This window comes from Delphinus delphis, chromosome 19 (genome assembly GCF_949987515.2).
Source record: "Delphinus delphis chromosome 19, mDelDel1.2, whole genome shotgun sequence".
NCBI lineage: Eukaryota > Metazoa > Chordata > Mammalia > Artiodactyla > Delphinidae > Delphinus > Delphinus delphis.
In genome coordinates, this window is record NC_082701.1 from 40,038,995 (window position 1) to 40,065,754 (window position 26,760).

The window sequence follows — 26,760 nt, forward strand, 5'->3', positions numbered from 1 at the left end:
ATAAAAAGGACCGTCATTTACTGGACATATGCATTTGGGCACAAGGGAGCAAGCTGGGAGTGTGGCACATGATACGGAACCTGAGATTACATGGCCAGTTAAGTGGAAGAGCTGGCATGCAAAGCCAGGTCTGTTTAATACAAATGCCCCTACTCCTTCCACTGCCTTTCAAGTTTGGGATTCTGGATTGCTCTGGAGTCTTCAAAATTTGAAATCTACCTAAGTACCTCCTTTTTCCTTCCCAATCAACAGGAAGGACATTTTTTGGGCAGAAGAGCTAGGAACTGTATTGTTTTCTCCTTCTTATTCTTTAATGCACTATTAGGGACCAAATCAGGAGAAGGAAGGATAATGTGAAAGATGAGCAAAGAGGGTTTCTCTTCCTTCTTCAGAGTTCCTTAGTTAAGTCCTCTGGCTATGAATCGTATGTTATCAGGCCAGCGAGGAGCTCACATTCTGGCTCTGATACCTCAAAGCAAATGTTCATGATACAAAGCAACTTGAAATCAGTAGCTTGTACAGTGGGTTTTTTCTAGGTCTTGGGAAAATGATCTGGTCACACTGCTGACAGTTGGCAAAGAACTAGAGCTCCCAATTTATTTGTGTTTATTCACCAAGCATTTCAATTTATCAGCCGAGATAGGTATAGCACAGTTTTCCTGGTCAGTAGACACAAACTGCCAAATACCAGCATCCATCTCACTCTCAATTCATTTGTCAAGATGATTTGGCTAGAATAGCAGACTAGATAGCATGGTGACCAACAGTAACGTGCTTGTTCTACCACGCCACCACCTGACTCTGGGTAAGTCTCCTTTCATTCATTCTCTCATTCAGTCAGCTGTTTTTTAAAGCACCAAGGGCCTTGAAATCCTAGCTCTAGCACTTTTTAGCTTAGAAAGCTTTGTTAAGATAATCCAAACCTCACATTCCTTCTTTGTAAAGTGGAGATAATAATAGTGTCTTCTCCATACGGTTCTTGTGAGAATGAAGTGCGATGATGTATATAAAAAGGTTAGCATGGTGCCTGGCATATAACATCAGCTTTTCATTCGATAATCACTTACTAAGCATTTACTGTGTTCTGAACATGGTACTATGTCCTGGGGCCACCCATCATTTGCACCATTTAGTGACTGCCTTCTTTGGGCCAGATCTGCAACTTTGATGATCTCAAATTGTCCTCGTAACAACTTATAAGACATGCATTATTTTCACTATCTTATAAATGAGGAAACTGAGTTCAGGGAAGTAAAGTTGAAGATTACACACCTAGTAAGTAGCAGAGCTGGGATTTGGACTCCTATCTATCTGATTCCAAAACTATCATTCTGCCATGCAGCCTTTACTGTTAGCAAGAAGAATAAGACACATGTCCTGTTCACAATCTAGAGGGGGAACACATATATTAAAGAACTCATTGCAATACAACATATGTGATAACACCAGGTGTTATCGCATTGTTCTCGTTGAGTTCTCATAACAGCTCTGTGAGGTAGGTACTGTCATTATTCCCTTTTCACAGATGGGGAAACTGAGGAACAGAGAGTTTATGGTGCTTGCAAATACTATAGTCCATATACATGACCACTACACTCTAGTGCCATTCTGGAGAGCTAGAAACATATGAACAGTGTGCTTGGGGTGTTCTAAGGAGTGACAGTGACTATGCTTGTGAGAACAAGATAAGATTTCATAAATGAGATGGTATGTGAGCTGAAACCTGCAAGTAATACACCAAGCTGAGGGCTTCCGTGGTGGCTCAGTGGTTAAGAATACGCCTGCCAATGCAGGGGACATGGGTTCAAGCCCTGGTCCGGGAAGATCCCACATGCCGCGGAGCAACTAAGCCCGTGTGCCACGATTACTGAGCCTGCGCTCTAGAGCACGCAAGCCACAACTATTGAGCCCGCGTGCTGCAACTACTGAAGCCTGCGCGCCTAGAGCCCATGCTCCACAACAAGAGAAGCCACCGCAATGAGAAGCCCGCGCACCGCAACGAAGAGTAGCCCCCACTCGTCGCAACTAGAAAGGCCGCGCACGGCAACGCAGCCAAAAATAAAATAAATAAAAAACATAAAAAAGGACTAACCTCATTTCCATAAAGACAAGCAAAAAAACTTACCTTAAAAAAAAAAAGAGGGCTTCCCTGGTGGCACAGTGGTTGAGAGTCCGCCTGCCGATGCAGGGGACATGGGTTTGTGCCCCGGTCCGGGAAGATCCCACATGCCGCGGAGCGGCTGGGCCCGTGAGCTATGGCCGCTGAGCCTGCGCGTCCGGAGCCTGTGCTCCGCAACGGGAGAGGCCACAGCAGTGAGAGGACCGCGTGCCGGGAAAAAAAAAAAAAAAAAAAGAATGCACCAGGTTGACAAAGGGCGATGGAGAAGAAAGGGGAAAACCAGGCAGAGGAAACAGCACTTGTAAAGGCCCATTCTCTTCACTGTCTAAAATCTATCCTTAAAGTACAATGGAGGTCCTATCCTTAAAGTACAATGGAGGTCCTTCATAGGTCTGGTACAGAGGACATTCCATTTTTCTCCATTTATTTCCTCATATCTTTCTCCCCATCCCTATCTGACACTCATCACATTCCTCCTGCTGTCCTTCATATGCCACCTCTCCATTTCTTACTAGCTCTTACCTGGACCATTGCAATCACTTGGCAATAGCTTCCCCTTCTTTCACTCTGCCTTCCTTCAATCTATTTTTATTTTTATTTATTTATTTATTTTTGCGGTACGCGGGCCTGTGTGATCACCCATCTCCTCAGACTCTGAAATCTTTAAATCTCCCACTTTCTCCAGAGTAGTCTAAACTACACAGCCAGCAAGCCACTATCTTTAACAAAGTCTTGCCCTATCTTTCAAATCTCTTATCACCCCCTTTCTTTACGCTAACACTGGTCCTGAAACTTTGGTGTGAATCAGAATCTCCCCTGGGGTACTTATTAAAAATATACACGCCTGGGTTCCAACTCCAGATTCAAGCTTAATGATTCTGTAAGTCTGGACTGTGGGAGTTTGTCGTTTGGTTTTGATGCTGGGGGACATCTATGTTGTTAAGTTTCCTCCTGGTATTTCCAACTCACTGAATTTTGGAAAACACTACACCAGTTTCAACTTTACCTAAATTTGGTAAGCTCCCCTATGCTTTCTCATTTAATTCGGGAGTTAAATTATTTTCTCCCAGAATCTCCAAATCCAACGCATCTTTCAAGACCCAGATCAAATGCCACCTCTCCCAGGAAGTCTTTCTTGCTCTCTTTCGCAGTTCTTTGATATTTAGTGGCACCTCTTGCTTATTCAGGAAGCGTCCAAGCCCCTGACAAGCCAATGAGTTTCTCCTGGTCGGGGAGAGAGGGACACATTCATCAAAGTCCGCCCCAACCCCTAGCCCTCAGGCGGGAATTCGGCGCAAGCACGATACTGTCGGAACACTGAATCGACAGTTCTTCCTGGAAAGCCAGGGCACACGCACCCTCTACGGCCCGCCTCAGATGCCCTTCCCCAGTTGTGAAACGAGGCACCAGCAAAACCACTCCGGATGTCAGTCTCCCCACGGTCGGAGATCAGGGAATTGGAGGGCGGGCGGGGACTACTCAGGGTCTTGCTTTCAACTTTGAGCATGTAGCCCGCCAAGCCAAGAAGAGACTGCAAAGACGCCTGCGCCTTCCGGCCCTCCCTCCCCGCCCCAACCCCGGCGTTCGCCTAGCCCTCCGATTGGCTGCTCCTCGCACCAGCCGAGCCTCAGGGCTGCGGCCCACGTGGTCCACTGGCCGTCGCGGGATTGTCCGGATCGGGCTGCTGCGGCAGCCGGCGGGGTAGCGAGGTGGAGCAGTGTGGGAAGCCCCAAGCCCGTACCTCTAGGACTGAACGGCGGCGGGTGGGCTGCGGTCAGCCTCTGCAGGCCTGGGCAGGCCTCCTGAGAGTCTAGGGCGTAAGAGTTTTGGGGGTTCCCAAAGTGGGCTGCGGACCCCCTGCCTGAGGCTTTGGTTTGAGCCCTGGATCCGGCCTTGTGTTTCCCCGAAGGATGGCGTCTCAGTCTTTCCTGAAGTTGGTGGGGTTTGGATGTTATTATTATTATTATCAGCAGTAGTATTATTATTGTTGTTATTATTATCGTTTTGAGGATACACCGTGTATAAGAATTGGTGGTCCTGCGCAGGGTGCCATGCAGAATGCCATGAGTTACAAGTTGGAGGACGGAGGGCTTAGAGATGCTTGAGGGACGTCCTTAACCTACGTGAAATGTTGGAGGTAAGTCGGCTTTATAAACCGTGCTGATGCTTGTATAATCCAGGCGCTTAGGGTTTAGTAGGGAGGGTCGTTCACTGACTGAATTAAACCGTCGCTTATTGAGCCGCCTTCTGTGTCCCAGGCATCATTCTGAGTGTAATGGATGCAAAGGCCAGTAAGAGGAAGTCCTGGTTCTTTAGGAGCTCTGCGTAATGGGGCTGGTGGGAGAGACGGGAGGTGGGGGACGTGAATGGGTGAATTATTGGCGTGTGATGCATACTGTGGTGGGAAAAAGTGCTGTGGGAGTCAGAGGAGGGGATGACTGAGGGAGTTAGGGACCACTTAACAGAGAAGGTGACGTTTGAACAAGGTTTTAGAACTACAGCCTTTCTCCAGACTGAAAGTGGTAGGGAAGGCGCTCCAGACAGAGGAAAGCGTACTGAGGAAGAGAACAAGGAAAGTGTGCCCTCTGTGTGTGGCTGGAGCACACTTGGAGCTCTGCTCACAAGTTTCATGCTTTTAGACAAGGTTATTTAAGTTCTCTTAGCCTGTTTGCTTTTTGTAACGTGTACTTACTTCTGCACAGGTTGATGAGATACAGGTTCAAGTCTCTAAACAGGCACTTTACTAGTTTCCCTCTCTTTGTGGAATTCAGTTGCTGAATGGAGAACACAGACCATAGCTGTACGTTTTTAACTATGGAGTACCAAGCTATTGACATTTATAAATGGCTGAAGGAGGCACATTGTGTCTCCAGAATTGTTATTTAGATACAATGCTGAAAAGCTGGAGAGGTTGACATTGTTTGTGTTCCTAGCACTTCAGCATAGCATGTCAGCAATAGTAAACTACGAGAAGGTGTCATTTACAATAAATAAAATGCAGGCAGCTTTCTCATTCAGAAATTGATCATCCATGTTGTGAATTACCCAGGCTTTGCATTGTTTCCTTTATCTTGCCCATGGCCTAGAGAAAAATGAAATTAAACCTTGTATTTAGCTGGTAGTGGAAAAATATAAATCTGGTAATCAGACCTCAGTTTCTCTTTCCAGCATTGCTGTTATTTTGCTATGGACCTTTGTCAAATCCTAGCCTCCCTGGGTCTTGGACTCTTTAGCAGACTCTTGTATAAAATTTTTTATGACTATACTTTTCATCTTTGTTGGCAGCAGAATTGTAAATCAAATTGTATGTCAAATGAACTGGAGTTTACTTTATAAAGGATTTTAGGAGAAAATCTTTTCTAAAGATTTTGCTTTAGAACTAGATTATAAATCCCTTCACAGACATCCCTGAGATTTTATCATGCATGGTGTTTGGACTCACTAAAACAAGAAATGTTTTTCTGAACTGTAAATGCTTCTCCACTCTACTCTGTATTACAAAAATTTTTAAAAAGCACCTCCAAAACAAAACTTGTTCAAGTTTGCATTTTTGTACAGCAGAGTTGCTTGAGGTGAATAGTAGAAGATCAAATACTGAAAGCCCACGGTTGCAACTTATCTGAAGTCTTTTTTTCTCATGGGTAAACCTAAGTTTTCTTGGATGTGAAAATAGGGTGTTGGGCTGCTCTTAGATAATACAAGGAGGTGAAAAGCAATGATGCAATGATGAGTGAAGTATAGTCTGACCTGGTATTGCCATTGCTTCAGTGTTGGCATTGACCAGGGTATGACCCCTTAATCTTCTCTTTGAGCTGATTCTGGTTGTGGTTTTTCCACATTGATATGTTCTAGCCTATTTGGATACTGGTTTTATTATGTGTAAGAGTGTTTAATATTCTTTTGAATTACTGATACTTTCCTGTTTTTCTTTGTAGGTTGAGGTGAAAAATATGGCTTTGATATCTTCATGGAAAACTGCATTATTTCAGTCCTGACTCTGGTTCGGTTCCCTTATTGACTCATTACTATATTAAAAATGTTTATTTAGCAGTGATTGTAAAATGAAAGTAATTAACATGTACATGTTTTTTGGGGGGAGACTAAGGGGAAACACGTGTTCAGCCTAGAAAAACATTTCTCATTGGATTTCCTGTGAAGTCAGTGTGTCTTGGGTTTAACTTTGAAACAAATTAAAAAATTTTTAAATTAAAAAAAAGTTTACTTAACTATGGTATTTGTTCTGGTAAAACCTTGTGGTTTAATAAGAATTTTTGCAAATATCCATTATACTCTTCTCATGGTACATAAAGTGTTAATATTTTAAAATCTATAGGATATTCTATTTCAAAATTTAGTTCTATTATCTTAGTGCTATCAGAAAATGTGCTTTGAATTGCTGAAATGAGTTGTATTGGACAACACCTGTCTCAGCAGAGGCACTTAAAAATAATTTTCATCCTTCCTCTTGTAGTAATGATTTTTTTTTTAACCCGTATGCTTTTAACCTGTATGTTTAACCCTGCCAATCCGGTGGCAACTTAAGTGTTTGTGCAGTATTTCACTTGAGAAATAAGGTATTTCACTCAAGATTGAATTCTTGCTGTTGGAGGAGAGGATTTCTCTCCAATATTGGATTAGCAAAAAAAGCAAAATGTTAATACAGAATGCCTCAAAAAATCAAAGGTAGAGGCTTCCCTGGTGGCGCAGTGGTTGAGAGTCCGCCTGCCGATGCAGGGGACACGGGTTCGTGCCCCGGTCCGGGAAGATCCCACATGCCGCGGAGCGGCTGGGCCCGTGAGCCATGGCCGCTGAGCCTGCGCGTCCCGAGCCTGTGCTCTGCAACGGGAGAGGCCACAACAGTGAGAGGCCCGCGTACCGCAAAAAAAAAAAAAAAAACAAAACGCAAAGGTGGCCTGAATGAAAAATTTACTCTAAATACCTCGACTAATCTTTCAGTTTCCACATAATCATGACATGGAACAGCTCTTTGCCAAAAAACATTTATTCTTAAAATTTACTTAAGCGTTTCATAGAAACTTTAGTAATAGCCAGAATAATTCATGTCAACTTAGCAAACTCTTAACAGCAAGCAGAAAGAGCTTATGGAAAGATCCTGTCTTTACACAGTCATAGTTAGGGCAGTATTTTACTTCATCTCTTCATTAATAGCTTTGCTTTCACACTGAAGTCTTCAGACTATTCTGTATATATTCAACCCCTATTTTCCTGTAACCAGTTTCCCAAGGAAGGTATGTGTGGTTCACAAAGGGATCTTTAAAAGGTGATAAACTATAGCAAATGTTACTTAACAAATGAGTCTCAGCATATGGAAGGAGAAAGTGTTTCTAAGTATTTCTATAAAAAGCATGTCCGTGGTGGCGGGGGATGAACTGGGAGACTGGGATTGACATGTATACACTGATGTGTGTAAAAGTGATAATTAATAAGAACCTGCTGTATTAAAAAAATAAATAAAATAAAATTTAAAAAAGCAGGTCCATATTTCATACTGTTTGCAAACTGATAAAACCTATTCCTCATAGGCAGATAAATGCTTTCCTTTCTCAAAAGGCCTGCTTCCCCTTCACTACCCACTCTACGAGGTCTAACTTGGGTTTTTCCTGAGAGCTTCTATACCTCTTGTCCTTTAAGGAAGGGGACAGGAAAAGCTTCTGTGCCGACTACCCTCTTTGATCACCTTCTCTATGTTGACCCTCACATCCCCTGCCAGTCCTGATTCTCTCACTCTGACCAGCTCGGTCAACTCTAAGTAGAGGTGTCTAGGGAGCAAGCTAAAAGGTTAAGATCAACGAGTACATCCTTTTAAAGAAATCCATGTGGCTGTTTAAAGTTCATACAATTATTAATTGAGGATGATTAAACAATGCTATTTACTGTGCGGAAAACCAGCCCTCTGGCCTTATAGCGCAGTCATTTCGTGTGAGACAAGGTGCTAATCCCTTTCAGTTCTCAGGGGAGTACAGTTTAATCAGATGCTGTACTTGTGTTGGATAACCTGTGATGGGACAAGCTCGGTGACTCTTCACGTAATTAAACACACAGCGATAACAAAACACATAGCCAGAGGTGGCGAGAACGGTGTCATTCACCCGGTTTTTACGACACAGTGGGCACACAGTCTTCATTTGGGGCAACAGGGGAGAATCAGAATTGTAGTCTAGATGTACCGGTGGTGGTGGAGTAGGCAGGGCAGTCAATGACTTGATGGTTTCTTGGTTTCCGGATGAATACCACCGCTCAAGGAACTGCAGGAAGAATACACCCACCGAAGGCCAGTAGAGAGGCATGAGGCGGCACCTCCCATGGCTTGCTTCAGAGCTGACTTTATCTTCTCGCCAGCGCTGTTTGGAGAACAGAATAGGGAGGCAAAAGGAGAAACTGTTTATTTAGGTACAATCACAGAACAACTAATACACATGCAATTCTTACACTTTTCATTAGAATCGTTGATTCAGCTTGGGGATTGAATAGTTGCTGGACTGGCGTTTTCTCTTGTAAGTGTCTATTCGAAATAATTCCCTCTTTCTGACCTACTGTAGTTTAGGAGTTCTAGGAGCTAAGCTTTGTTTTTAATGACTAGGGCTTTGTTTGCTTTGTGTTTTGAGAAAGACATTAATGAGCCATTGATTATATAGACCTTTATGGGGGTGGAAGATAGTATATCCAGAAAAAGAAATAACTCACTTAAAAAAAAACTCAGCAGTACTGAGGAATATATTTGAACTTGTCAGAGAACACAGACACAGCGCGATAGCACCATGGTTAAGATCAGTCTTTAGAATTGTACTGATCTGGCTTGAATCTCAGCTCTGCCGCCTATTAGCTGTGTGGCCTTGGCAAGGTACTCAAATGTTAGAACTTAGTTTCCTCAACTGTTAAGTGGTGCTAATGCATTTATTTCATTGAGCTGTGATGAGGATTCAGATAATATACGTAAAAACCTAGCACAGGGCCTGGTACATAGCAAGTGTGTGCAAAAATGTAGCCAGTATGATGAGGAAGGTTACCAGGATGGTAATCCTTGTTTTATGGACACAAGAATTTTTCGATGATTTTATGTAATACCCCGAAGTGGACTGAGGCGGATAAATTTCATAAAATTGGGATAAGATTTTAGGATTTATTAATCAAATATGTTGGGGAAATGTTAAGGCCTTACCTCCCAGCTGGTTGCTGCATCATGCTGGCTCCGGCTGGTTTGTGCTCCAGAGCTTGTATATCCTGAACTGTAAGTCGATCTAGCCGAACCCCAGCCAGACTCAGCAGGGGTGAGTGGTGCTCAGGCCTTTCCTAGGATGTATCGAAGCTGCTGTACAAGAAGCCAGCCTTCCCAGGCCATGTTAACAAATGGGTAGGCTGCCAAAAAGGCTCTGTAAAATCGTTTCCAGCGGGAAGTAGGGGGATGGATGGAATATTCATCCTCTTCTCTCAGGCTAGAAATCAGCTTCACTTTCAGACTGGGAAGAAGAACCAGGAAAATAACTGACTTCCAAAGCTGCTTCTTTGGGAGACCAGCACTGGCCAATCTCTGAAGCTTGTGTGTGTCTCCCATTACGATCCTCTTTAAGGCATAAAAGTTTTCAGAAAACGAGGCGCTGGTTTTAGACAGATAATGTTGCTGGAGCAGAAGACCTACCAGGGTGATTTCATCAAACCACTTCCACAAGAAGCCCTAGCGGGCAGGATTTGATTCTGCAAGAACCTAAAGCAAAATAAATAAATGAAATTCATTCCATTACACAGCTACTATGCCTTGTATTTATATTTCCTTTTATTCCCTCTGAATGTCCACACTTTTCTTTCTGGGTCTACCTTAACCTCCCTGAAGTGCTGGGTATTCAGTACACATAACAAGAGACTCCATAACCATTAAATCATGTGAGGTGCATTATATGCTAATTGGTTATTTCAAAACTTAGGCCAAGAAATAAATTCAGATTATTGGCTTGGTTTTTACCCGGACGTTCCTAAAACTTTGCAGAGAATTAAATCCTTACCTTGACCACATGCAGAAGAGCAGGTCTCACTGCTGTCATTAAACTGTCCTGTGCTACCACCTCAAAGATGGGTGGCTGGCTGGTCATCCACCGCAGAAGCAGTTGTGATGTGAGCCCCGTGCTCAGCCATAGTTTCGTGTGTGCACTGGGTTTTACTTTGCCCACAAACTCTCTAGTAAGCATGAACTTTCTGGGGGTGCCAGATGGGCGCTATTTTACAGGAACTGGGCAAAAAAGACCTCTTCCGGAGGCAGAGGGGAGGGGTCTCAAGGGAAGGTGAAGAATGAAGTCAACGCGGACACCCACGTTAGGGAAGTAGTGTGTGGGAGAGGTGAGTTGATTAATGCTGCACCTCACAGGGAAAAGCGTGACTACGGGGGGACAGGTACGGCGAAGGAGCGCTGGCCTCTCGAGCGGCAGTCCTGGAGGCGGCCAATCACGGACTCCCAATCCGGAGGGCTCAAAAGCCAGGCGGCTCTGAGGGATCGAAGGTGCCAGTGCAGGCCGGCCCCAACGGCCTGGCTCAGCTGTGGGCTGTGCAATCCCCCCGCCCGCGCCAGTCCTTGCGAGCTGACCCCAGGCGAGGAGCGAGGAACCCGCGACGCCGCGTTTAAAAGGAGGTCTCGGCTTTCTGTCAGAAGCCGCAACCGGAAATAGAAGCCGCTTGGAGCCGGCCGGCCGTGGAGAGGCGCTCTAGCCCCGAACGCGGCTCCGCGACCGGAACTAGAGAACTCTATGATCTCACAGGCACTTCCGCTTCCGCCCCCAGCGGGCTCGGTTGGAGAGGAGTTTTCCGCTGGTAGGTTTTACTTTTCTTAGCTGGTTTTGCATCGCTGTGTTGTTGGAAAGCCACGGCTCTGATATCTCTCTACAGAGTCATTTTGGCAAGGTGTTGGGTCGCCGCACTGACGTCTGGCGCCCGGAGCCAGAGCTCGGCCTGTTGCTGAGGCCTTTGTTCCCTGGGGCGATAGAGAGAGGCGAGGGACCCAAGGGAATGTGGAGATGGAAGGCTCACTTTGCTTGCGGCGGGGGTGGTGGCTCACTATTTTTGCCGCCTTCGGGAAGGATTTGAAGCGACAAAGCCGAGATAGAAGGGTTAGCCTTATGGCTGCCAATTATTAACAAAAAAAAAATTTCCTGCTGTTGTTCAGAATTTGGGACGATTATTTTTCATGCAAGCTGGTACCTTAATTGTCTTCTAGGTTAGGTTACGTTCAAGCAGAACTCTGGGCACTTGCTACACTAAATGAAAATGGTTCCTGCCCTCGAGCACGGTAGGATGCGTCACATTAGCGATATGAATACAGTGCTAAAGCGGAGTGATGCTGTTGAATTCTAACTCACATGAATTGGGGAGGCTTGGCAGAGAAGGTACTTTTCATTGTATACCAAAGTTAATGTAATTAACCTGACCTTTTGCAAACTGCTTTTACATCGTATGCAATTGCCTTGAGTAGCTGCAGGTTTACTGAATTTGGATAATAAAGTTCATCTCCTCTCTCTCCAACCTCTCCCCTCAACCCCTGGGCTAAATAGCTAGAAATAGAAGTTTGCTTACTTTATACCATAGAGGACGTTATGGTATAAAGATAGTTAATTGTTTCACATAATGAGAACGCTGGAACAAGGTTTGGGTTCAGTTATTTCAATAGGAGAAATAAAATCTTGCAAATTAACCTTAATTGTGGTTCCAAAAAGTGTTTCAGGGAATTCCCTGGCGGTCTAGTGGTTAGGACACTGTGCTTCCACTGCAGGATGCATGGCTTGGATCCCTTGCCAGGGGAACTAAGATCCTGTATGCAGCGTGGCCAAAAAAAAAAAAAGTGTTTTATAGTCTGATTGGATACCAGCTGGAGAAAGTCACATTGATGGGAGATTTTACCTTACAGAGTTTTAAGGAGTAGAGATAATGTATCTATATAAAACACCTAGCTTTAGGTTCTTAGTCAGTGGTAGCTCTTACAGAGAGGCTTTTCTTAAGTGAACAGCAAAAAGACAAAGTTGAGAAATAGCATCTCCTAAGACGAGTGGGAAGTTAGTTTAACATTGGTATCAGTTAGGGTTCTTTGGTTACAAGCAACAGAAAACAGGCTAATTTAAACTAAAAAAATAATTAGAAGAATATGGAGTAGCTAACAAAATAAGGAAAACCAGCTCTGAGGGAACAGGAATTACACAGTCCTACTGGATGTTTCTAGCAAGAATTAGCAAAGGATCATACAGGCATAGCTGTTGCAATGAACGAGCTTCAACAAATTTCTGTCACTGTACTTATGATTCAGATCCCTATTGACTGACCTTGGTTCAGATTTCATCTCCACTCGCTATTTCACTCTTAGCCAGAAGAGTGCAAGACACCTTAATAGTCCTTTGAGAATATTCCAAAAGTAAAACTGATGTTGTTATGTGAGAAAAAAGGCAGTCAAAAATAACAATGTCAATTATTACAGCCAATAAATAATAAACACCTCATCACAAATCCCACTCCCAGGTTTATGGTGTAATAAGCAAGACACAAAAATTGATTGCACTTATGTTAAAAGGTGTGAAGAGCCATCAGATAGGTTAATATGGTGAGTTTAGAGGAAGAGACAATAAGAGCTGGGAGAAATGAGGCCGTTCAAACTAGCTTAAACAGAAGCTATATTGGCCTTTGTAACCAAGGGGAAGATCGTTTCTAACCTCACGTTTTATCTCAGCTTCTTTCTGCCAGTTGCTTTCTAATACAGCGATGTAACCTGGTATCTCCTGCATCTTATATCAGGACCAGATGTCCACTGAGAAAGTTTTGTGGATTAGGTGGACCTCAAAAGATGAGTACATTTGGGGAAAGTCACAGTCATGGTGACAGGGTTTTCCAGGCTAAGGGAGCAGCGTGGATTGTATTTGAGGAGGAAATTGTTTGTTTAAATATAGAGAGGAAAATAGACCAATAATACATAGTCTATACTGTTGACCATAATATAGAGGCTCTTAAATGCTAGTTTTAGTACTTTGCTTGTGGACATTCATTCATTTATTCCTGAATAATTTACTTATTCATTTATTACTGAATACATGCTGTGCGCCAAGCATTATGCTAGGTGCTGGGTAGACAGTAGTAATAAAAACAGACTTGGTATCTGCCCTCATGGAATTTACAGTCTAGTTGGGGAGAGAAATAATAAACAAGTAAAGAGACTAATATATAATTTACAAATGGAAAAGAGGGCTATGATGGGGGTGGCAGTGGGGCCTGGAAGAGAAGAACCTTTTAGACTGGGTAATCAGGGAGTACCTTTATGAGATTACAATTAAAGTGAGACCTAAATTATAAGCCAGCCAGGCCTGTGTGGAGTTGGGGAAAACGAATATTAGGTAGGAGGAGCGGTAGTTGTGAAGGCCCTAGGATGGGAAAGAGCTTGGCCTATTTGAGAGCTGCAAAAGCTAGGAAGAGGTGAAATGACGAGGAAATGAGCAGTGACTGAAAAGGATAAAATGATATTAAGAGAGGTAGACAGGAGCCTAACCACTCATAGGCCATGGGAAGGAAACTGGATTTTAGTCAAAGTATAATGGGAGGTCATTGAAGGATTTATACACCGGAGTCATGACCAGGTTTATATTTTTAAGATGACCCCGTAATGGTTATGTGGTTACATTTACTTTGTGAAAATTCATCAAGCTTTATATTTTTGGTGTGCACTTTTTGGAATGTTCGTTTATACTTCAAAAAAAAAGTGAAACAAAAATCTGGCTGCTGTATGAATAATGGTTGGGAGGAGAGTTGAGGTTTCTAGTAGTTGAGGCAAGAGGCGATGGTGGCTTGGAATAATGAGGTGAATAGAAGGGATTGGATGAATTTGAAATATATTTTGAAGGTAGGATTGACAACTTGGAGATGGAATGAATGTGGCAGTTAAGAGAGAAATCAAGAATGACCCCCAGATTTCTGGCTAGTAATTTCTGGCAGTGTAATTTGTTCAAATAACTGCCATCATAGCAAATATTTACACAGTCCATACTATGTGCAGGCATAGTTCTAAGTGCTTTACGTACACTAATTCATTTCATCCTTGTAATAATACTATGATTGGATATTAGTATTTCTCCCATTTTGTAGATGAGAAAACTAAAGAGCAAAGAAATGGGGAAAACTGGGAGAAGGATAGGTTCTGTACAAATTAGGAAATGAGGAGCTGTTGAAAGTTTTTGAACCGGGGAGAGGTATGAATCAAAGATTTTTCTGGTGGCATCTCTACAAAATCCACCTCTGTCTTCTGTGAGTTGTACCTGGAACCACAGTTTTTAAATACCCCCCCCCAATACTCTTATGATTTGCTTAATTTGGGTGGGCCATATGTGCAGACTTAACGATCAGTGCGGTTAGCAATTTGGTGGTGAAGTTTGGGGACCAGGTCAAGGTTAGAGATAGATATTTTGGAGTCATATGGGTAGGAAAAATGATTGAACCCATGGTATTGCTAAAGGGTTAGTGTAAAGAAAATGTATGAATATAGAACTTAAAAATAAAATGCTTGCTACTTTCTCCCTCAGACACCATCCTATATCTCTTCTCTTTCAGCCATACTTTCTTATGGAGTTATCTGTTTTCATTTCCTTACCTCCCATTTATCTTCAAACTTCTTCAGCATGGCTTTTGACTTCACTATCTCTGTTGATGGTCTAAGCAATGACATCGAAGACCTTAGTGCTGCTAAATCCTTGGACACTTTTCGGCCCTTCCTCCTTTTCTCTCTAGCAACTGTTGTTGTTGACCAGTCACTCATACATTTATCCATTCAACAAATTTTGGGGAGGGGGCAGCTAGGCCTCAGAGATATAGTATATAGTTCCTATGCTTTCATAGAACTCTAAAAACGTCCTAAATGATTATGACCACCTGCTTTTCCTTCTACCTCTCTACTTCTCAGTCCCCTTTGCACTTTGGTTTCCCAACTTCTGCCTCAGGCTCTCATTCTTCACATTCCTCTTCTTCTTTTTTTGGTTAAAGACTTTATTATTACTTAGAGCAGTTTGAAGTGGGAAGTTTTCGTTTTGAGGGGAAGGTACAGAGATATCTAGGTCTTGGTTTCTGAAAGGAACTTACTTTTGTGTAAGCACGCCTGTTACATGCTGGGCGCCTTACCTACTTTAAGCTTCACAAGCTGGAGAGAGTTATATCACCGGATTTATTTCACAAGTAAGACTAAGGTTGAGGAGACGTTAAGTAACTTTCCTAATCACATTCAGGACAGGGATTCGATCTCAGATGGATTCAAACTCAGATCTGAGGCCATGTCAACCTCTTTTCCTTGCACCACTCTCCTCCAGTCCCACTGCCCTTGTATGGTCTTGGGCAGGATCACCATCGTCCACATTCCTGAACTGGCCAGAGAAATTAGCTGGGTTTTTTGTTTTCTTTTTTTAAGAAAACAGGATGTTTCACTATCCCTATGTGTAAGTTTTTAGAGAACTCCTGTGCGAGGAAACAAATCCAGGGAATGTCAGCTTGTTTAATAGATCCGTTCCGATAGTCAGTGAACTTCCTAGGAGGCCCGGACCTCAGGTCGCTTCCCGACGGCGCAAAATTTTTCCGTCTCCAAGGCGACCGAGAGGACCGCCTTTCTGGTTCTCCCTGGATGACGTCACACGGCGAGGCTGTCTGACGTCCGAGTTTCCTGTCCACCATGTTTGTCCCTGGCAAAGTGGGTTTTGCGCAGTGGCTTAGACCTGGAGAAGGAGTCGTGGCGTGCAGGAAACCATTACAGCACCGCTCGGGCCGTGCTCTCTGGCTGCTGCTGCCACCCCTGCCCTTGCCTCCGGTGAGTTCAGGGCGGCTAACTTTGGGGTGTGTCCCTCTTTTGGGGAAGGGGGCCAGGCTTGGTTGGAGACGGGCGGAGGAGAGCAATCTTAGGAGCGTGACCATTGAAGATGGAGTGAGCCGTCAGGTGTGACCGTTGTGAGGAAGAGGGTTGGAGAAAGGGACTCCACCGCTGGAGCGGGGTGAGGGAATCCGCGGGGTGGCAACTGGGAGTTGTGGGGCACTGGGGAAAAGATATGTTCGAAGTGGGGGGTTAGGAGGGCCAGAGGCCAGGGGTGTGGCCGGTAGAGACTGGAGGCCGAGGGGAGAACCTTCTTCCCGGTTTGGCGTCGTTCACTGAGAGGCTGGGACGTGTCCAGGTACCAGAAGGGGAAAGGGGTTCCCCCAGAGTTTTGCTCATAGATGGGCAGACCTCACCCGTCTTCTGTAATTTGAGGTTGAGACACCGCTCCTCCCTCACCTCGTAATGGAGGAACATATCCCTAGAATCTTGACCACCTGGGGAAAGAAGAGGAATTCCTGACATTGGAGAAAGGGAAGAGAAACCTCCAGAATTGACCCGATGTGAGAGAGGGGGAAGCAGGTGGGAGTAAATCTTAGCCCGGAGTTTTTTCTTTCTGGTCTTAGAAGGAGCGGTCTGGTTTGAGGGAAGACTGTAGATTAAGACAGAGGTAAAGAAACTGGAACTTCCTGTTATTCCATATTCTTTGAATCCAAAGAATTGATTCATGCTCTTTGTTTTCAGAGCACTGAAAACAGTGCCCATTTGCGGGGCAGACTTTTTTTCAACTCACCTGGCTGCTTCATTATGAAGCAGTGTGAATAAAGTGTGAATGCTTCATTAAACTTTGACTTTTAAGAAGTGTTTTTTAAATGCCAAACACTGTTATAATCATGTGGTTTAAAAGAGAAAGTAAAGAAAACTCAGTAAGTTTAGAAAAGGAAGAATGACAAAGGAAGTGGTCTCAGTGAGGAACAATTTAAATTATTAATCACCTCCCTGGTATAATTCTGTTGCTTAGCCTCAGGGTACACTTACAGACTCATAATAGAAAGCAGCAGATGAAGGAGATGAAGCTGTACAAGAAAACGTGTAACACATTCCAATGATGACTAAGCGTGGTGGTAAGATGAGAACTGTTTGCAGGTATCTTAGTAGTTTTAAACTCCCAAAGAAGCAGAAAGTATAGTGTGTTCTGCAAATAGCCTCACTGAAAATTGGGTGGTAAAGGTAATACAAAGCTAACATTCTGTGACTTAAGAGACTCAAGAAAGCCCAGTTCTTCCATCTTTTCTTTTTCTTCTTTGACACACCCGTATTTTAAAATATTACGAACCAAGCTGAACAGGGAACGAATCAGGTAGGACGCATTTTCCTTTCTTCCTTCTTTTCTCTCCTTCCAGGCGTAAGTTTTCCAGAGTTTATTTCAGTTAAGAATTGGATGTAAAACTTTTGAGCTTTTTTCTTACCGGATAATATTAACAAATTATTTTGTGGCCATTTTTAAATGGAAATTGCAGGTGTGTCTGTTGTAATGAGTTGTCTGCTGTCATTTCTTAGGCAATAAATGATAGCTGAAGATGCCATTGTCTTTGCATTATTGAAATATCTGATTAGCACCTCTCACCCTTGTAATGAAAGATTGCTGAGATGACCTTTCTGCTTTTTAATTTGGTCAACTGTTCACTTTTTCCCTACTAGCACCAACTGTGTAAAGTCCTACTTTATGCGAAGAGGGGATTTAGTGGCCTCATCAACTCTAATTTAGCTGCCATTTCCCAGAGAGCCATTTGAAATTGAGACCCTCTTAATTTTCTTCTGGCCTTAGTCTCTTTACGGGCACCGGAAGGAGGGAGGAATAGTTGAGAAGGGACTTTTACAACGTATATTTAGTAGAAACTAGGTTATGTTAAATCTAGATGTATAATCCTGTACAGGGAGACCTTTTCTGAAATGCAGTGACATCATACTCTGGGCTAGGAAAGTTAGAGTGATTGTGCTTTTGACTGTGGCAGCATTATTTTTTTTTTTTAACAATGTCCTGAGGTCATACTTCAGGTCCTCAGAACAGCCGGTGAGTTCTCTAGTTTGATCTGGTAAAAAGGTAGTGTGAATTCCAGCTCCGTGATGGCTTGGCTTTGCCCTGGGACTCTCCTGAGGAATAAATTCCCCCCCAGCTCCCAGAAAGAACTTGATTTTTGAGACTCTTCAGCAAATACTTGACTTATTCTTTGAACTCTATCTTGGCTGCTTTTTCTTTGGCTTCTAAAGCAGACAACAGTTTTTTGTTGTTGTTGTTGTTTTTTTTGCGGTACACGGACCTCTCACTGCTGTGGCCTCTTCCGTTGCGGAGCGCAGACTCCGGATGCGCAGGCTCAGCGGCCATGGCTCACGGGCCCAGCCGCTCCGCGGCATGTGGGATCCTCCCGAACCGGGGCATGCACCCGTGTCCCCTGCATTGACAGGCGGACTCTCAACCACTGCGCCACCAGGGAAGCCCCAGACAACAGTTTTCACCATCCTGTGTTTTAGAGTATCTGACCATATTCATCTCTGGTGTGTGATTAATAGTGTCTCATTAAAAAACAACAACAACAAAAACAAAGAAACAGTGTCTCATTTAAAGATATATACAGGGACTTCCCTGGTGGTGCAGTGGTTAAGAATCCGCCTGCCAATGCAGGGGACATGGGGTTTGATCCCTGGTCTGGGAAGATTCCACATGCCACGGAGCAACTAAGCCCGTGCGCCACAACTACTGGCCCCACGCGTTGCAGCTGTTGAAGCCCATGCGCTCTGGGACCCATGTGCTGCAACTGCTGAGCCTGCATCCTGCAACTAATGAAGCCCGCGCACAGCAACGCGGAGTAGCCCCCGCTCGCCACAACTGGAGAAAGCCCACGTGCAGCAACGAAGACTCAACGCAGCCAAAAAATGCATACATATGCAATTTTTTGAGGTGAAATTCACATAACATAAAATTAACCATTTTAGAGTGAGCAGTTTGGTGGCATTTGGTACATTCACAGTGTTGTGCAACCCCGACTCTTCTCATTTGTTTTTGTTTAGGCTGGTTTACTTTTATTTTGGGGGAGTTTCTGTTGGCTTAAGTCAGGAACTGACATGATAAAATGTTGCTCTGCCAATATGTGTAAGGGATATTTCATTACTGTTGTGTAGGACAGTGCGAGATAAGAGAGTGGTGTGTTTCTCCTTTCTCTTGAAAAGCAGGGGTTCTTAATTTAGGGTCTAAGATCATGTACTTGATTCTCTCCTCTTCCCTGAAATTTTGTGGGCTGGTACATTATTCTCTAGTTAAGAACTTAGTGCTCACAATGTAAAAGGACAGAAATCTAGTCCTCGATGATGAAATTTTTTAGGGGAATTTATGAAATGTGTGGGTCACTAATAAAGGTACGATTTAAGACGAGGTTAATTTAATGTTTAACAGATTGTGCTGAAATTTTCTGTTAAAAATTTAATATATGTGAATGTGTATGAGAGCTTTAGAAAACAGAACGATTTGGGGGCCCATTTTCAAAGAAACAGAAATTCCAAGCAGCTTTTGTCTTTAAATGTTAAGCAAGTTTTAACTTTTGATGATCCCAAAGGATTAGAGTGGTGTAACAACATCCTGGATAGACCATAATGGCCTTGAGCTGTGGCCCTCCTGTCAGGCTCTAGTACTGTAATCATTTCTATATACTGGTTTTCCTCTTTGTATATATAAGTTCTTAGATGATAACTTCACATTTATTCCAGGTCTTTTTTTATTAATTAATTAATTTATTTATGGCTGGGTTGGGTCTTCGTTGTTGTGCGTGGGGTTTCTCTAGTTGCGGTGTGTGTGAGCTTCTCATCGCAGGGGCTTCTCTTGTTGCGGAGCACGGGCTCTAGGCTTGTGGGCTTCAGTAGTTGTGGCATGTGGGCTCAGTAGTTGTGGCACACGGGCTTAATTGCTCCGTGGCATGTGGAATCTTCCTGGATCAGGGCTCAAACCCACATCCCCTGCATTGGCAGGCGGATCCTTAACCACTGCACCACCAGGGAAGTCCCTATTCCAGGTCTTTTATGTGAAGGACTCCTTTCTTCAGTTTGCCTACTTCACATTTAGTTTACACTGTGAATGGATTAAGTGATTAAATGGATTAAAAGATTATAATTCTTTGAATTTTAGCTAGAAAAGACATTATGAAAATACTACATAAGACAAGCCTCTGTTACAGGCTCACTTTAAGTTATAACAAATAGTGTCAAATCAGAAATTTCTGTATTCTGTAATGATTTGTGTGAGTTCTAGCTCACTTCTTTTAACAAGGTAAATTCAGTGAAATTCTTGTACAACCTAAAAGCACTATTGTATAAGGATCAGTACTATAAACATTAAGTAGCTCCTTGGAAAGATAACAGATGAGTCTAATTTCCCTTAAATAGTCCAAGTAGTACATTTTAGAGAACAAATTTGAGCCAACCTTTTTGCATTATTTTATGATTTTCTGGCTTTTTTCCTTAATTGCATTGATTTGTTGAGTGCTTAGGTCTTTTTTCTCAGATCCATAATTACCATTGTTTGTGGAGGTATTATCGCTCAAGTTTGCCAAATATATTATCACTCATGTTGTTTTGACCAGAAAATAATGAGTAGGTGCCAGGGCATCTGTCCAAAATTTGGTGATAAGTATTATTAATGATGGTGGTCAGTAAGAAGATAATCATTTTTTTAAAAATTTATTTATTTGGTTGTGTCGGGCCTTAGTTGTGGCAGGCGGGCTCCTTAGTTGAGGCTCGCTGGCTCCTTAGTTGTGTCATGCGAACTCTTAGTTGCGGCACGCATGTGGGATCTAGTCGGACCAGGGATCGAACCTGGGCCACCTGCTTTGGGAGCGCAGAGTCTTAACCACTGTGCCACCAGGGAAATCCCAGAAGATACTCATTTTTGAGTGCAGCAGGAATATTATTAAAAGAAAGTTTTAATGTATTTAAAGAAGTCAAGTACATTGGACAAAATCTTAGGGTTTCTCAAATCAGAAAACATTGTCTCATATTTGGGGAGAAATGTGATCAGTCCATGCTGTTTTTGTTTTACCAATGGAGCCTTATGTCAACTGGATTAATTCTGGAAATTGGAACAGAAAAGTTAAATTGAAGCTGGGATCCATGTTCTTTTAAGTTTTAACACCAGTTCTGATCCTCTTTAGCACTCAGTGTGACTGAACAAATATCTCAGTTTTTTGCATTGTTTTTAACTGTAAACTGATATTTTTTATTTTGGGGAATACTTGGGGGAATTGTAGGTTGTTGGAAATATGAAAACCATAATTTAAAAAAAAAATCCATGCATAACACCTCTCTAGATGTTTGCCTCTCTAGGTGTTTGTCATGAAAGAGTATTGTCCTACTAATCTAGGCTTTTCTCTTTTTTCTGAAAGAAATTCCTTTTATTGACAGTTGCATGTAATGGTGAAGAGGTTGATAAAATTTTTTTCTCTTTCAGTTTTACTCTGTTTCAGAATATGTGTCTTAGAGTGACTCCATCTTGAGGCAGGGAAGTAAATCAGATTTGCTTTAACGGAAAGTAATGGGGAGATCTTTTGAAACAAACTTTTCCTTATTTTAAATATTGGAGTGACTAACTGAAGACGTATTTGTAAAAAGATGTAGCTTTAGGTCTTGGAGGCTCTGAGGAGATAGTTGTGGATAAAATCATAAAACTATGATAGGTTCAGATTATCACTCTATTCCATTAGGCCTTTGGATTTTGTTCCAATTAGCTTTTTTTTTTTTTTTTTTTTTTTTTTTTTTTTTTTTTGTGGTACGCGTGCCCCTCACTGTTGTGGCCTCTCCCGTTGCGGAGCACAGGCTCCGGACGCACAGGCTCAGCGGCCATGGCTCACGGGCCCAGCCGCTCCGGGGCATGTGGGATCCTCCCGGACCGGGGTATGAACCCGTGTCCCCTGCATCGGCAGGTGGACTCTCAACCACTGTGCCACCAGGGAAGCCCCCAATTAGCTTTTGAGGCAAGGATTACATTCTTAATTATCCTTGCATCCCTTTGGATCACGAGTGATGGTGGTAAGGATGAAGATACTTTCTGAATGCAGAACTTCTTGTATATAAATGATCTTAAAATTAGTTGAATGCCTTGCTGGACATAAATAACTTGGTTAAAGGAATTCTCTTCTCTTGCTGTAGGTGCACATTAAATAAAGATCCACAACTGTGACTGCCTCCAAATGCTTCACAACCAATAAAAAAGGTAAGTATGAGAACCTGATCACAGCCTTTTTTGAAGATTCTTCAAAAGTTGTGGTGTAAGATTGTTCCAGGTAGAATGCTCCTGACCTCTTCAGACATGTATGTCTTGGACCATCTCACTGGGGATATCCTACAGAAAAGTGTATTGAGTAAATTATTAAAGTATGGGTTTTTAAAGATACGGCTGTGGTGCACATCATTTTGACTTGAAGGTTTTAGTGAAAGGAAGAGATCCAAGATTGATCCATTGAAGATTGATAGATCTGAGGAGGGTAAAAGGAAGAAGCACATTTATTTTCTCTTTTTTAAAAAAATCGAGTGTAATTGGTTTACAGTGTTGTGTTCCTTTCTGGTGCACAGCAGAGTGATTCAGGGGTGTGTGTGTGTGTGTATGTATACATATATGTATTCTTTTTCAGATTCTTTCCCATTATAGGTTATTACGAGATATTGAATATAGTTCCCTGTGCTATACAGTAGGACCTTGTCATTTATTTAATACATACTAGTTTGTATCTGCTAATCCCAAGGTCCTGATTTATCCCTTCCTCCCCTCCTGTTTGGTAACCATAAGTTTATTTTCTGTGTCTGTGAGTGTTTCTGTTTTGTAAATAAGTCCATTTGTATCTTTTTTTAGATTCCACGTATAAGTGATACCATATATTTGTCTTTCTTTGTCTGACTTACTTCACTTAGTATGGTAATCTCTGGGTCCATCCATGTTCCTGAAAATGGCAGTATTTCGTTCTTTTTTACGGCTGAATAATACTCCATAGTATATATAAACCATATCTTCTTTATCCATTCATCTGTGGATGGATGGACACTTAGGTTGCTTCCATGTCTTGACTATTGTAAATAGTGCTGCCGTGAACGTTGGGTTGCATGTATCTTTTCGAATTAGAATTTTCTCTGGATATATACCCAAGAGTGGGTTTGTTGGATCATATGGTAACTCTAGTTTTTTAAGGAACCTCCATACTGTTTTCCATAGTGGTTGCACCAAATTCTTTTAAGTTTTTACTTGGAAATAAACATTTTATTACAAGGAGTACTACTAAAGCAATACAGCAATAAAAAGTAAAAATGAAAGTTCCCTCCCTCCCTATTCCTGTTCCTGATGGGAACTCGGTATGTATCCTCAGTCTTTTCTATGCATGTATTAATACATACGATTTTTAAAATTTTTAACAAAAAATGATTATGCAGAACAATGCATGGAAATTTGATATTTTCTTATCCTTCCACAGATGATGATTTCATACCATCATTTCTGAATTATGGCTGCCAAAAGGCGTAATCTCAGTGTAATCATGAGGGAACACCCATGACAGCTGAGGGTGTTCTATAAAATGACTGGCCTGTACTTTTTAAAAATGTCATTATTATGAAAGACAAAGGCTGACCGGCTGTTTCAGATTAAAGGAGACTAAAGAGACATGACAGTAAGTGTAGTGCCTGATCCTGCATTGGATCCTGGCCCAAGGAGGATGGGGGTAAAATTACTATAAAAGACTTTATCAAGATCTTTGAATAAGGTTTATAGATTAGATAATGACAGTATATCACTGTTAAACTTCCTGATTTTCATCATTGTATTATAGCTATGTAACATAATTCCTTGTTCTCGGAAGTTATACACTGACATATTTAGAGCTAAAGAGACATGATGTCTACAGTTTACTTCTTCAATGAATCAGAAAAAAATGTATAAATATATAAAAAGTATGATAAAGCAAATGTGGCATAATGTTAGCAGATGGGGAATTTTGCAACTTTTCTTTAAGATTAAAATGATTTCAAAAGAAAAAGAAAATGGGAGGGCACACATGGTGGCCTGGAGCACCAGAAAATTTTCTAGAAAGCACAAGCATATTTCTGTCGTTTGGAGTTATTTAAGGGTAAACTTCTATTATAATACAGAAAACACCATAGAGAGTTGCTTAATTACATTAGCTACTAGTCCATGGCTTTCAGCCTTGCCTGCACATTGGAATTGCCCAGTGAAGTAAAAGACAATAGTTGATGTCCAGCCCTATCCCTGCAGATATACTGATTTCTTTGGTGTGGGATATGGCCTAGACGTGGGGTTTTTTTAAAAGCTCCCCAGAATTTTCTGATGTGTAGCCGAGATTGAGAACTGTTGCTAGCTGCTAGCAATGCTTGGTAGATTTGATTCAGGGGAAAAGGAGGGGGGAAGATAAGAATTTAATAAAGCTGCAGTATGTGTGAGATACCTTGCCTCCGTGCTCCTCCTTGGCTCCACCCAACTTCTTGCTGTTTTTACTGCTTATAGCGTACAAAAGCATTTAGCCCCTTGTCATTCATTTTCAGCTTTTTTTCTTACTCTCTTATCATTCTGAAATGTATTTATTTCTTCTGTTAACATTTTGTGTGCTTTGATGACCAGGATGTTTCTATAATAACACAAAAAGATGTAATTTTAAAACTCACCTGATTTTTCAAACCTTCACTTATAATGGGTCCTGGTAACCTTTTTTTAATTCAGGGATTTTTATAAAGGTTTGAGACTTACAGATGAATCATGGCTGGGTAAATACCACATTTTAAAAAATGGATAGACTGTGTTCCTTTTACTTCCTATAACACCCACCAGAACTGCCACTGGCGCATATTCTTTAAATTTATGCTGTTGGAGTTGGAGTAATTTCAGTTATATCCTGTTTTGATCTTCAGCTCCTGCTGCTATTCACAATTCAGATTTTCTGAAACCGTGCTGTTTGTCCTTTACTGTTTTCAGAAGTAAATGATGGGAACCCTAAGAGCTGGATTTGGCAGCAGAGGACTTGGAGAAGAGGAGAGTGACTCTTTAAAGAGCCCAGCTTTTCTGTCTGTGCTATTTTTGCAGCTGTCAAATAAAAGGGTGATTTTTGTAACAGTTTGTTTGCTTTGTTAGCGATGGATTTTGATGTAACAGGCTTTTTTAGTGCTCAACTTTGTGCTTCTTGCCAGTTCACCCTTCCCATTTAGAGGCTTCAGCAGATCACCTAGTTTGCTGCCCCCACTATTTCTGTACTGGTGAACGAGGTTAAAGTGAACATCAAGAACAGTCATAAAGGTGGAAGAAAATGAGGCAATTCTGTGGATTGAAAGTTGACGTGACAATAGTCAACTTCTTTTTCGTGGTCTTATAGTATATTTTCTTCTTTCTTTTAAAACCAGTTGAGGGTGGTTAACCTTTTTTCTTATTTCAGCTCCAGCTTTCTGAAGATAGGTGAGCCTGGGCCTTAAAATAGTGGTGACAGTCCTGGCATTTCACGGTGCAGCGCCTGAGCAGTCAGTCATTTAAGATTATACCTTTAGAAATGACTCTGGTTTGTACCATTCTTGAAGCTTCAGGATTATTATTTCTGTTCTTAGATTGATTGAACAGGATAGGGCCTTAAAGCCCATTATCATCTTAAAGTACTAATTAGAGCAGTGATTCTCAACCCTGATTATACATTAGAATCACTTGAGGAAACTTTAAAAAATATGAACGCAGGAGTTCTACTCCTTGACATTCTGATTTATTTGGTCCAGAGTGGAGCCTGAGCATTGGCATTTCTAGATACTTCCCGGGTAATAGTGTGTAGCCAACATTGAGAAACACTGGATTAGAGAGTCGGGAGAAACAGTTCTAAGGCCAGCTCTGTCACTCGCTCACTTAGTGACCTTTGAGCCTCAGTTGTTTGTGGAGTTGAGAGTAGGTGAATGAGGAGTCTCTTCTGGTTTGAAAACATTGATTTGTGAACCTGTTTGCTGCCTGCATTTATTTTTTTCCCAGGACTTTGAAATTCTGACAGGAGATCATCCCTCAGATGCCGTTCTCTCCCCATCGTAGTAAGATATCATGAGATATCTTTCCTTTTTCCCACTTCTGTGCTTCCTGAGATCTGGCTTACACCTTCCTCTCTGGCGATAACCCCAAAATAGCATCCTTATCAGTGGGTTGGTTAATATTCTAGGGATTTGAACTGTACCTATCCTATAATTTTTAAATAATCTTATTTCAGTTGCAGCCCTGCCACTGGTCATCTGTTGTGTTACTTGCTGTATAGTACAGTGTTCTGCTCTAGTTCTCTGATCCTGGGACCTCACCCGTTTGTTGTCTTTTAGGAGAAGTCTTTGAATTAAAGGCTGAACTCAACAGTGAAAAGAAAGAAAAGAGGAAGGAGGCTGTGAAGAAAGTGATTGCTGCTATGACTGTGGGGAAAGATGTTAGGTAAGGGTAATCTCTTCTGCTTTGCTCATTTTAGACTCTTACTCTATGGGTTTTACTGCCTTTTTTTTTTTTTTTTCTTAAGCAGTTTCACTTAGGACTGTCCTGCATGAAGCACTAAAAATTTTTTTCAGTAAACCTTGAACCTTGAGTTCAGGTCTTTTTAATATTCTGTGTGATGAAATAGGAATTAGGCATAAAGTACTTCTACTGCATAGGAAAGTGTGACGGTTGACTTGAAAAAAAGCCCTTGCACAATTGTTTGACTTGGGAACACCATTTCTTTGTGAAAGAAAGATTGACAGACAGAACTATAGTTAATCAGACTTCAGTATTTGGGAG

General features: G+C 42.1%; 1 protein-coding gene, 2 long non-coding RNA genes, 1 other non-coding gene and 1 pseudogene across 4 annotated transcripts in view; 4 read left to right on the top strand and 1 right to left on the bottom strand.

The window, feature by feature from the left end:
* LOC132414588 (AP-2 complex subunit beta-like) overlaps positions 1-26,760 on the top strand; it is a 202,221-nt gene that overhangs the window by 118,380 nt on the left and 57,081 nt on the right.
* On the top strand, positions 3,781-6,694 carry LOC132414151 (uncharacterized). Its single transcript, XR_009516900.1, has 3 exons — positions 3,781-3,936; positions 4,129-4,256; positions 6,055-6,694. It is a non-coding gene; the product is annotated as an uncharacterized lncRNA (long non-coding RNA).
* Positions 5,838-5,934, top strand: LOC132415628 (Z30 small nucleolar RNA). Its single transcript, XR_009517348.1, has one exon. It is a non-coding gene; the product is annotated as a Z30 small nucleolar RNA (small nucleolar RNA).
* LOC132414150 (peroxisome assembly protein 12-like) lies at positions 6,784-10,758 on the bottom strand (annotated as a pseudogene).
* LOC132414595 (uncharacterized) lies at positions 10,899-26,284 on the top strand. Its single transcript, XR_009516983.1, has 3 exons — positions 10,899-10,936; positions 22,134-22,197; positions 24,958-26,284. It is a non-coding gene; the product is annotated as an uncharacterized lncRNA (long non-coding RNA).